This window comes from Urocampus carinirostris, chromosome 8 (genome assembly GCF_059441175.1).
Source record: "Urocampus carinirostris isolate Australia breed hairy pipefish chromosome 8, RoL_Ucar_1.0, whole genome shotgun sequence".
Classification (NCBI taxonomy): Eukaryota; Metazoa; Chordata; class Actinopteri; order Syngnathiformes; family Syngnathidae; genus Urocampus; species Urocampus carinirostris.
Window position 1 is genome coordinate 13654620 of NC_142356.1, and position 12578 is coordinate 13667197.

Genomic DNA, 12578 nt, shown 5'->3' on the forward strand with positions numbered 1-12578 from the left:
AAAGTCAATAGACCAAGACACTTGCTCTCAGCCGAGAGGCTGAGTCAAGGTCCTAGCCTCCCAGTCGCCTACCGACACAATCTAAGGGGTTTTGGGGTTTTTAAGGGTTATTGATCTATCTTCGTTATTCATTATCCATTATCCGTTATCGGTCAGTTCATAATACGCTACAAAGCCTAGGAGCCGGGACACTTACTCTCAGCCAAAAGGCCAAGCTAAGGTCCTAGCCCTAAAGCCTTGCTGCGATCATTGCGAATGCACCGTTCCCGGAGGTACTGCTATACCGGGCCGATGCGTGGAGTGGACAAAGCAAGCTCATATTCCATCTCCGAAATGCAAAAATCAAAGATAGTGACTTCATAGAAAGTACACAAGGCCAAGCTAAGGATCTAGCATCAAAGCCTTGCAAAAGGCCAAGTTAAGGTCCTGGCATTAAAGCCTTGTCTCAATAAATGTGAGTTTGATTTAACAATCTAAGAGTCAAAAGTGCATAATCCTAGAACTACAGTCGGCAACATAAATGGAAAATGATCCCCTTAATTAACGTATGATGCAGACTTGTAAAGTGCGGGTCCCATTGAAAGTAATCCAAGGAAACAAAACGTTTATTTCCAAAGTTAAGGGTGGAAAAAATATAGTTCCACTATTGTCCGCTGCGACAACAGACAGATCTACCGGTAACTGAGCTTTACCCCAATTCCCATCAGCCCGCGTTTGCTCCACCCCTTCTTTTTGATTGGCCCGTAGAACACATAACAGAATAAATCTCTAAAATAAATACATTACAAAAATATACAGTTGCAAATACATATTAGACATGGTTACACATATTTACGAAGAAAGACGGTACACCGAGAGAGTTTTCAAAGCTATGATAATAATAATATAACTTTCATCCCAAACCGTGCCTTTGAAAGGTACCAACACGCTAGTAGCATCACGCTCGCAATGCATCAAATGTGCCTGTCAAAAAAAAGCATCTCGCAATTGTGAAATTCACGGTTGATCGTCCTCAACTTCCTCCTCATAACTATCGCCATCAAGGGCGTCTTCCTCATTATCGGAACATACCATTACTTAACAGACAATGTATGCATAAACTTAGAGGTTGCAGTCTCTCTTGGCGCACATATTCTACTGGTCTTAATCTTACCTTTTATACTCCAGCGCCGTTGGTGGCCGTTAGAAAAATTCCATATATTGGCCGCGTCACTGAATAAGCCGCAGGGCTGAACATTTGGGAAAAAAGTAGCGGCTTATAGTCCGGAATTTACGGTACTTTGATCCTAAATGAAAACATGATAACCACCCTGGCTTTGCCAGCGGGTCATAAAAATTAAAAACTGAGGACATTGTAAATGCTAAGGGGGAATAGAGCTAAAAGTTCAAAGAAAACATAGTTGAATCCCAACAAAAAAGAGTTTTACAACAGCAATAATATAAATCTGGCCAATTTACTTTGTTTGTATCTCGGTGACTGGGTGGGTGTTAGCGTGTATGATTGAATGTGAGCAGCGAGAGTCCACTAAAAAGGGCCTATGTGGCACATAACCAGGCGAGGACCCACAATATTACCACTGGGAAAACACCCACCCACACATGCACGCAGAAGAAGGGACAAGGAAAGTATAGATTCTCTTTAATGAGAAGTCAGATTTTTTTGTGGCCTATTACTTTGGTCACGGTTTAATTTAAAACTGCACACAATACTGTACATGAGTGTGCATGAGAGTGACACAGAGTGTGTCCGGGAGAGACATTTTTTTGGCTTTTAGTCCACCAGGGACGCATGCATGTAGCGGCTGGAGCCAATTGGACATGCCTGCTGGACTTCTTTTGCGAAGAGAAGGAACAAAAGGATGGTCCGTGTGTCAATAGGTTTAGTAGTACGACAAAAATGTGGGAAATGAGGAAAAATGCTTCTGAGTCCATTCCCTCGATTGTACGTAGTCTCGTGTTGAAAAAATGACAGAGTAAAAGTCTTCATAAGAATAGAATAGAATAGAATATACCTTTATTGTCATTGCTACAAATGGGCTAACATATTGTGACAACGAAATTGGGCATGACACTCCAGTTTTACACATTCATAGTGAGGTATGAGCAAGAAGATAAAGGAACAGAGAAGATAATGTTATAAGACAAGGGGGATAAGGCTATAGTTTTAATTTACATGGTATTTACACAAGAAATGTCGGCATGTGGGATGTTACATACAGGGTTGTCGTGATAACGTTGGTATCGTAACGGTTGTGCAATATTGCATTTGGTGCAAAGTCATCATAGTGCAAAAATAGTCAGCATATGCATTGGTGCAAACATAGACATCATAAGCTATAATCATATAAAAATAATAATAATAGTTACAGACGCTACCCTACTTACGAACGAGATTCTGGACGATCATTCGTAAGTTGAATTCGGTGCTATATTTTGTATGTTTAAAGTTTATATAAGTATGTTTAAGGCTTGTATAAATAACCTGTATTGTTTTCTACTAAAAAATAAACATTTCATGAAATTATATGCTCTATAAAGATAAATAAAGCTGAGTTTAACTTACTTTTGGAAGACGGGCTTCTAGAGCTAGGTGACTTCCTCTTTCGTAGTAAAGAGTAGACGAAAAAAAAGTGATCCAACAGTTTTCTCAACCGCATCAAGCTTTCTTATTACACTTTCATTTCAAAAGAAACGGCTCGCCTCTTTTTTACACTTTACACCATAGGTGTCAAACAGGCGGCCCGCGGGCCACATCAGGCCCGCTAAGGGATTGAATCCGGCCCGGAAGACAACACACAGAGAAGCGCAAGAGAAAAACAAGCTGCAGGTTGAAATATGTCAACTTGATGTTGCCTAAGAAAGGTGCCTCGAACAAAGACACTGTACTTGTATTTATTTCTCTCTCTCATACGCTCTCTCTCTCTTTCTCTCTATCTCTCTCTCTCTCTCTCTCCCTCTTTTCCACCCCTTTTCTCCCACTCTCTGTCTCTGTCTCTTTCTCTCTCTATGTCTCTCTTTTTCTCTTCCTTTGTTGCTCTTTGTCTCTTTTTCTCTGTGTGTCTTTTTAACTTCTTTTGCTCTGACTTCCTTTTTTCCTTTTCTCTTTTTTCTCTTTCTCTCTTCCTACCCTTCGTGCTTTCTTTTCTCTTTTCTCTCCTTCTGCCTTTCTTTTTCTCTTTGGATTTCTTTCTTCCTCTCCCTTTCTTTTCCCCCTCTCTCACGACTTTTTACCTTTTGTTTCTCACGCTCTCTCCATCGTTCTTTATCCCGCCCTCTCTCTTCTTTTCCCTCCCTCTTTAGCTTATTTCTTTATCTCTCTTTTTCTTTCTCTTTAATCTACTAGTCCGGCCCCCAACAGAATGTTTGTTTTATTGTGTGGCCCCCGAGGTAAAATGAGTTTGACACCCCTGCTTTACACCAACCATATGGAATGGATGCACGAGATATTGGACGAAGAAAATGTCAAAGTTCATAGCGCGCTGGAGATACAGTATAGTATGTTTACACACAAACTAGGATGAGAATTCTTCTTTGGGGATGCATGCTGGGTGACCTATCACAGTCTCACACGACGGTAGTAAAGACTTGGAAGAAAGGGGGAAATAATGCATTATTCTTTTATATTTGTCTAAAACTTCACTATTTATATAATGAGAGTGTCACGGTTGCCATGGCACCCAATTGGCCCCACCCGTGTGGCGCTAGCTGCGGCTCGTTGACAGATTGACTTCCCTCCTTTTTAAGCTCAGGGCTTTCACTCACCCTTTGTCAGCTCGTCAACGAACCTCTGCCCCGCAAGACGTGGGTTTTGACTCTGTCCGGCTCCCTGCCTGTGTTTCCTGTCCGGTATTGTTCCTGTCTATTTTGTCCTGTTCAATATCGATCTCCAGTTTTGTTCCTGTCTAGTTTGACAGGTTTAATTTTGATATCCAGTTTTGATATCAATCCCGTCTGTCCCGTCCTGTCCGGTATCGCTCCATCTGTCCGATATCTGCTCGAGCAATTGGTATCGATCTCATCGGCCTCTGGCTTCCTGTCATTCCACGCCAGACCGCTGTCTTACGTCTTCCGCCCAACGATCGCTGAATCACTGGCGTTTGGGTTAACTTGCATGACTCCCGTAAAATAAAAGCTTGAGTGAGAAATGTCACGCATTTGGGTTCTCCTTCTGTTCCGGTTCATGACCGAGAGGGAATTTTAAAATGTGTTTCTTCTAAAATTGTATCAGTAAAATAATCGAAACAAAAGAAACAGATTAATCGATTATTAAAATAAATTATTTATAATAAGCAATTATAATGAGTAATCAATTATTTTTATATCACATTGTTTATTTGTTGTTGCACTGAATAGTCAATATTTCAATTAACATTTTGTTGTGTGTTTTTCAGAATTATTAGTTCCTGGAAGTTGACATTGAGTAATATACAAAAGTTCCAAGTTAAAATGAGTGACACAACATAATAAATGCTTCATTAAATTAGTATAAAAATATATTTTTCCTAAATTACTAGTTCATATTGTGCATAATGTTACATTATTATTGGTAATATACTGAAAAAGGGGACGCTTTCTCTTTTATCCCCCGTTTTTTTTTTCTTTTTAAATTTTTCTTCACAACAGAATATTTTATAATATAAAACAATAAAAAACAAGTGTTTTCAAATAGCTTAACAGTAAACAAAAATACATACAAATATATGCATTTGCAATGTGTTAACTCTTCTGCCCATTTTTACCTTCTCTAATTTGTTTTACTTGCCATGAAAGGAGATGCTTTTAATAACCCAAGTCATGTTTATTTGTATAGCCCTTAATCACAAGAAGTCTCGAAGGGCTGTATAGACAATACACAGACATCATTAACTTGAAATATAAATGTAGGTGTGAATCGAAAATTATCGATCAATGCACCCCACATGACCATTCCGGTTATTAGTTTAAAAAAAAATAAAGCACAAAAATAAGTGTGTTTACAGCTTCACACTGCCAATGATGAAGTGATTAAAAAAATAATACACATCCACCAAATGATCTTGTCATGTCCTGCATGGTCGCCATGACACCCAGCTGGTCCCGCCCCTTGACACCGGCTGACACAGATTGACTTAATTGCGTGTGGGATTCTTAAGGGCTCGTTTTGGGACTGCCCGCTGCCATACCATTGTTTTGTTTGACTCGAGGAAAAACCTGTTCATGCCCGTTCGTTCTGAGTTACTGCCTTTCTTTCTTGAAGACCTGTTTGTGCCCGTTAGTTCTGAGTGATTGCCTGTAAGCCTGTTTTTGTTTTGTCTTTGGTCCCTGCGTGTTGGACAATTTTTATTTTCTAAATAAAAGTAAGAGATCGTAACGCAAATGAGTTCACATTTTCTGCCTCCCGGTCCGTTCCCTGACAGATCTGCCAAACAGAACATTTTAATTTGAAAGATCATATCTCATTGTATATCATTTCTCATATGTGTTACTCAGCTGGAATATGCAAAATATCAAGGAATTGAGAAAAAAGGAAGTCGAACTTTTTACAATATAATAGTAAAACGATCAAATGCACAAACACATTAAAAAATTAAAAAAATAAAAATTCACAATCACATTTATCCGTCAAGTCACATTGGAATATAATCAATTAAAATGAATGCTTTCTTTTTAATGGACGACACTGCAAAAAATAAAAAAATAAAACACAGAGTAAAATGAGAAAAAAATATATTTTGAAACCAAGTTTTCTTGTTTTGTCGGGGGATCATTTTGCTCAGTTCATTTTAAAAATAAAATAGAGAGTAAAATAAAAAAAATCACTTTTGTTTTCACCGTCATCATTACCATCATTGCAGTTTCCAAATATTTAATATTAATTGTAATAACAATAATTCTCATGAGTGCTCACGGTGAGAACTGACTGTGTTGTGGTGTGTGTTGTCCATCATACAAGTACAAGGGTATACAACAATAAATCCACATTTAAATGGAATCAGCAAACAAAAAACAAAAATGTGGAAAAATATAAACATGTGACACTTCAACTGTAAATTATACTTGTGCCCCTATTTATACTGTACCGAACCTATTGCTTAATAAGTATTGTACTGGGTTTATACCTGCTCTAATTGGCTTCACACGTAACAATACAGTAAATCATTGCGCTATCGAGGCCGATATACTCATGAAAAGAGCCATATATGGCTCGCGAGCCATCGATTTATGACCCCTGAAATAGGGGATACATGTTTATTAGCAACAAATGCAATTTTCAATTTGAGTTGTTCAGTTATGAAATAATTTAATAATTTTTTAAAACGTTCTTTTCTAATCAGATGGTGGAATGTGTGTATATATATATTTATATATATATATAAAACCCAGCTCGAAGCTCAATTGGTTCAGTATTTCATTTCACTGTGCTTTCCGTAGTGACATTGATAAACCGAAATTTCCTTCTAGCGTTTTCAACTAAAACATTAAATCCAAGAAAAATTGTGACTATTGCAAAATTATATAACTACATTCCATTAGATCCTCACAATTTCCTTTGACTGGATAAAATGATGTACAGTAATGAGAAGACCTGTAATACAAAATATAGTACTAAAAAAGTGTTTTTCTTTACTCTTTATTCATGGAGTAAATAGCTAGATAAATAAAGTGTAAAAAAACATATTTGTGTACCAGCTATTGGTGCCGATAACATGTTTTAATGGCCTACACGGGCCATCTAACAATTTAATAATTAAATAAAGAAAGAAAATAATTGATACATTTCCATCAATTAATTGCAATTCCAAAGAAAAATGTAACGTTGGAGTTGAAATGCATTTCTTTAAAACGTTTAGAGGGTATTTAATTTTTATGTACTCGTGTCAATGGCATATAATATTGGTATTATCAACTAAAATTGTTAAAAATTGGCCTTAAGAAAAAATAGGATCAGAACCCCACCTGATGTATTTTTTTCATTTTGTTACTTATTTACTGAACCATTATATAAATAAATATATACATACATATATAAATATAGATATAAATAGAGCCACTGTATTATTTCCCCCTCTTTATGTAATAAATACTACTACAAGAATAATCCTCATATTGTTATATAAAATACATTATCCCCAGATTAACTCAGATGGAAATATTCACAGATGTACAAAACAAGATAAAATACTACACCATTTTAACATTCTTTCGTCTTTGAAAAATATGCAATCCCTATTTAATAAAACATGCATAACGACTAATCACAAGAGAAAACAAAGCCTCTCGAAGGGAACCGGCTCTTAATTGTCGGGGATCCAACTCCTGTCGTTTACGTCCAAGAGGCTCATTATAGCCGTTTGTTCACCGTCACTGAAGGCATAGGAGTTAAATGTACAGCCTGCCACGAGAAAAATGTAACGTTGGAGTTTGAATGCATTTCTTTAAAATATTTAGACGGTATTATATTTTTATGTTTGTGTATATTGGTATTATTACCAACTAAAAGTATTAAAAATTGGCCTTAAGAAACCGTAGGATCAAATACCCTAAATGTATTCATCTATTTTGTTACTTATTCACTAAACCATTATCTAAGTAAAGCAACTGCATTGTTTTTACCACTTTTATGTATTATATACTAATACAAGGATAAACCTAAAATTGTTATGAAAAACCCATTATCCCCAGAATATTAAATATTATAGCCGTTTGTTCGCCATCACTGAAGGCCTAGGAGTGAAATGCACAGCCTGCCAGGGGAAAATATAACGTTGGAGTTTAAATTTCTTTAAAATATTCAGAGGGTATTACATTTTTATTTACTGGCGTTAATGACATATAATATAGATAGTACCAACTAAAAGTATTAAAAATTGGCCTCAAGAAAACGTAGGATCGAATACCCCAAATGTATTAATTTATTTTGTTGCTTATTTACTGAACCATTATCTAAGTAAAGCAACTGTATTGTTTTTACCATTTTCATGTATTATATACGAATCCCAGAATAAACCTAAAATTGTTATGAAAAATCCATTATCCCCAGAATAATAAACATTATAGCCGTTTGTTCGCTGTCACTGAAGACGTAGGTGTGAAATGCACAGCCTGCCACGGGGAAAATGTAACGTTGGAGTTTCAATGAATTTAATTAAAAAAAATTTAGCAGACGGTATTACATTTTACGTGCTAGTCGCACCAGCAGTACTCAAGAATTAATTATCAGTTTAAGGAAAATATATTATCAAACACCTCTATCGAATTATTTTGTTATTTATTTATCCAACCTTTGTATAGCTAGATAGAGGGTTTAAAATAAATATTTTTTTACCTGTGGCAGGAGCAACTGTACCGTTGTTCCTGTCACGGTTGCCATGGCGCCCAATTGGCCCCGCCCGAGTTGCGCCAGCTGCGGCTCGTTGCCAGATTGGCTTTCCGTCTATTTATGCTCAGTTCTCTCACTCTTCCTATATCAGTCTGTCAACAAACATCTGCTACGCAAGACATGGGTTTTGACTTACGTCCTGTTTCCTGTTGGTATTTCCTGTCCGGTATTGTTCCCGTTTATTTTGTCCTATTTGATATCGGTTTCCATTTACGTTCCCGTCCAGTTTGTCCTGTTTATTTTCGATATCCTGTTTTGATATCAATCCTGCCTGTCCCATCCTGTCCGGTATCGACCCCATCTATCCGATATCTGTTCGAGCAATTGGTATCGATCTTGTCAGCCTCTGGCTTCCTATCATTTCACGCCAGACTGCTGCCTAACGTGCATGACTCCCCATTTCCCGTAAAATAAAAGGCTTGTGTGAGATACGTCACGCGTTTGGGTCCTGATCCTGTTCCGGTCCATGACAGTTCCCCTTTTCTTGATAATTACTAAAATACTCAAATAAATGTGTATGTACCTTTTCAAACAATATACTACATCAATCAATCAATATTAATGATATATTCTTGTATGTCTTTCTGAAGCCATTAACGTTGATCACGTTAGAGCTTGTTCTATGGCACAGGTGTCAAACAGGCGGCCCGCGGGCCAGATCAGACCCGCTAAGGGATTGAATCCGGCCCGCGAGACAACACTCAGAGAAGCGCAAGAGAAAAACAAGCTGCAGGTTGAAATATGTCAACTTCATTTTGCCAAAGCCAGGTGCCTCAAACAAAGACACTGTACTTGTATTTATTTCTCTCTCTCTCTCTCTCTCTCTCTCTCTCTCTCTCTTTCTTTTCCACCCCTTTTCTCCCACTCTGTCTCTCTTTCACTCTCTGTGTCTCTCTTTTTCTCTTCCTTTGTTGCTCTTTGTCTCTTTCTCTCTGTGTCTTTTAACCTCTTTTGCTCTAACTTCCTTTTGTTTTACTTTTCTCTCTTTTTCTTTCTCTCTTCATACCCTTCACGCTTTCTTTTCTCTTTTCTCTCCTTCTGTCTTTCTATTTCTCTTTGGATTTCTTTACTCCTCTCCCTTTCTTTTCCCCCTCTCTCACGACTTTTTATCTTTTGTTTCTCACGCTCTCTCCCTCTCTCTCTTTCTCTTTCTTTGTCCCGCCCTCTCTCCTTTTCCCTCCCTCTTTCTAGTCCGGCCCCCGACAGAATTTTTGTTCTATCGTGTGGCCCCTGAAATAAAATGAGTTTGACACCCCTGTTCTATGGTGTTGTCACGATACACTGGAAACATCTTTGGAATCCATGTACATTGTGAAAATATACGTACTTGCCCGGGATTAAACCAGATTCTTTTTTCTTCTCTGGATTTTTGGAAACCATCAAATTGATGTCGATACAGCATAGGAACAAACCAATGAGGAAAGTAGTCGTCCACTTAATTACCTAACCTCATAGAGATTACACCATGCAGGAGTCCAATCTGTTGTCTCTGACACGTTCAAATTAAGAACATTCCTTTTTTAATACACTTTATCCAAGAGGGATTGTTAAATGGCGCTATTCAATTATCGATTGCGTGCAGGTGAAAATGAGATACTTCTAATGTGTGCGCTCAGAGGATCCACGTTATTTGTACTGAAGCCATTTCGTTTGAAAAATAAAAGAATGAGGAGACGGATAGATCCTGAGTTTAATTGAATATTATGTCAAGGGTAAGAAATGGTTTCATTCTAGAATTGTAGACCGAGCATTATATCGACTCGAAGTAAGCTAAAACAGAAGCTGCTGGTGTCCGACAAAGCCAGAGTGGAGAGCATTCTGGCTTTGTTTGGGAAGAATGTACAGAGAGTAATCAACACGGCCTATAAGATCATTGGCCTCCCTGCCCGGTTAAGGGGACGTTGCCGGCTTGCGATACCGTAGCAGGGCCAGTTAGGGAACTGCATTTTTTTTCGGTAACAAGGTAATCAACCTAGTGAAAAACAGTGCTTTACATACGTTTTTGCGCGTTTTTGTATGTTTTTGTGTGTTTTTACGTACGTTTTTGTGCGTGTTTGTGTATGTTTTTGTGTGTTTTTAACATATGTTTATGTGTGTGTTTACGTATGTTTTGTGTGTGTTTACGAACGTTTTTGTGCTTGTTTCCGTATGTTTTTGTGTGTTTTTAACATTTGTTTATGTGTGTGTTTACGTATGTTTTGTGTGTGTTTATGTACGTTTTTGTGCGTGTTTCCGTATGTTTTTGTGTGTTTTTAATATACGTTTATGTGTGTGTTTACATATGTTTTGTGTGTGTCTACGTACGTTTTTATGCGTGTTTACGTATGTTTTTGTGTGTTTTTAACATTGTTTATGTGTGTGTTTACGTATGTTTTGTGTGTGTTTACGTACGTATTCATGCGTGTTTACGTATGTTTTTGTGTGTTTTTAATATATGTTTATGTGTGTGTTTTTAATATATGTTTATGTGTGTGTTTTTAATATATGTTTATGTGTGTGTTTACGTATGTTTTGTGTGTGTTTACGTACGTTTTTATGCATGTTTACGTATATTTTTGTGTGTTTTTAACATATATTTATGTGTGTGTTTACGTATGTTTTGTGTGTGTTTACGTATGTTTTTATGCGTGTTTACGTATGTTTTTGTGAGTTTTTAACATTTGTTTAAGTGTGTGTTTACGTATGTTTTGTGTGTGTTTACGTACGTTTTTGTGCGTGTTTACGTATGTTTTTGTGTGTTTTTAACATATGTTTATGTGTGTGTTTACGTATGTTTTGTGTGTGTTTACGTACGTTTTTGTGCGTGTTTACGTATGTTTTTGTGTGTTTTTAACATATGTTTATGTGTGTGTTTACGTATGTTTTGTGTGTGTTTACGTACGTTTTTGTGCGTGTTTACGTATGTTTTTGTGTGTTTTTAATATATGTTTATGTGTGTGTTTTTAATATATGTTTATGTGTGTGTTTACGTATGTTTTGTGTGTGTTTATGTACGTTTTTGTGCGTGTTTACGTATGTTTTTGTGTGTTTTTAACATATGTTTATGTGTGTGTTTACGTATGTTTTGTGTGTGTTTACGTACGTATTCATGCATGTTTACGTATGTTTTTGTGTGTTTTTAATATATGTTTATGTGTGTGTTTTTAATATATGTTTATGTGTGTGTTTACGTATGTTTTGTGTGTGTTTACGTACGTTTTTATGCATGTTTACGTATATTTTTGTGTGTTTTTAACATATATTTATGTGTGTGTTTACGTATGTTTTGTGTGTGTTTACATACGTTTTTGTGCGTGTTTACGTATGTTTTTGTGTGTTTTTAACATATGTTTATGTGTGTGTTTACGTATGTTTTGTGTGTGTTTACGTACGTTTTTGTGCGTGTTTACGTATGTTTTTGTGTGTTTACGTACGTTTTTGTGCGTGTTTACGTATGTTTTTGTGTGTTTTTAACATATGTTTATGTGTGTGTTTACGTATGTTTTGTGTGTGTTTACGTACGTTTTTGTGCGTGTTTACGTATGTTTTTGTGTGTTTATAACATATGTTTATGTGTGTGTTTACGTATGTTTTGTGTGTGTTTACGTACGTTTTTGTGCGTGTTTACGTATGTTTTTGTTTGTTTTTAATATATGTTTATGTGTGTGTTTACGTATGTTTTGTGTGTGTTTACGTACGTATTCATGCGTGTTTACGTATGTTTTTGTGTGTTTTTAATATATGTTTATGTGTGTGTTTTTAATATATGTTTATGTGTGTGTTTACGTATGTTTTGTGTGTGTTTACGTACGTTTTTATGCATGTTTACGTATATTTTTGTGTGTTTTTAACATATATTTATGTGTGTGTTTACGTATGTTTTGTGTGTGTTTACGTATGTTTTTATGCGTGTTTACGTATGTTTTTGTGAGTTTTTAATATATGTTTATGTGTGTGTTTACGTATGTTTTGTGTGTGTTTACGTACGTTTTTGTGCGTGTTTACGTATGTTTTTGTGTGTTTTTAACATATGTTTATGTGTGTGTTTACGTATGTTTTGTGTGTGTTTACGTACGTTTTTGTGCGTGTTTACGTATGTTTTTGTTTGTTTTTAATATATGTTTATGTGTGTGTTTACGTATGTTTTGTGTGTGTTTACGTACGTATTCATGCGTGTTTACGTATGTTTTTGTGTGTTTTTAATATATGTTTATGTGTGTGTTTTTAATATATGTTTATG

At 36.3% G+C, this 12578-nt stretch overlaps 1 pseudogene; it reads right to left on the reverse strand.

The window, feature by feature from the left end:
- Positions 1-250: 250 nt before the first annotated feature.
- On the reverse strand, positions 251-422 carry LOC148360756 (U2 spliceosomal RNA; annotated as a pseudogene).
- Between the last annotated feature and the right edge of the window lie 12156 nt (positions 423-12578).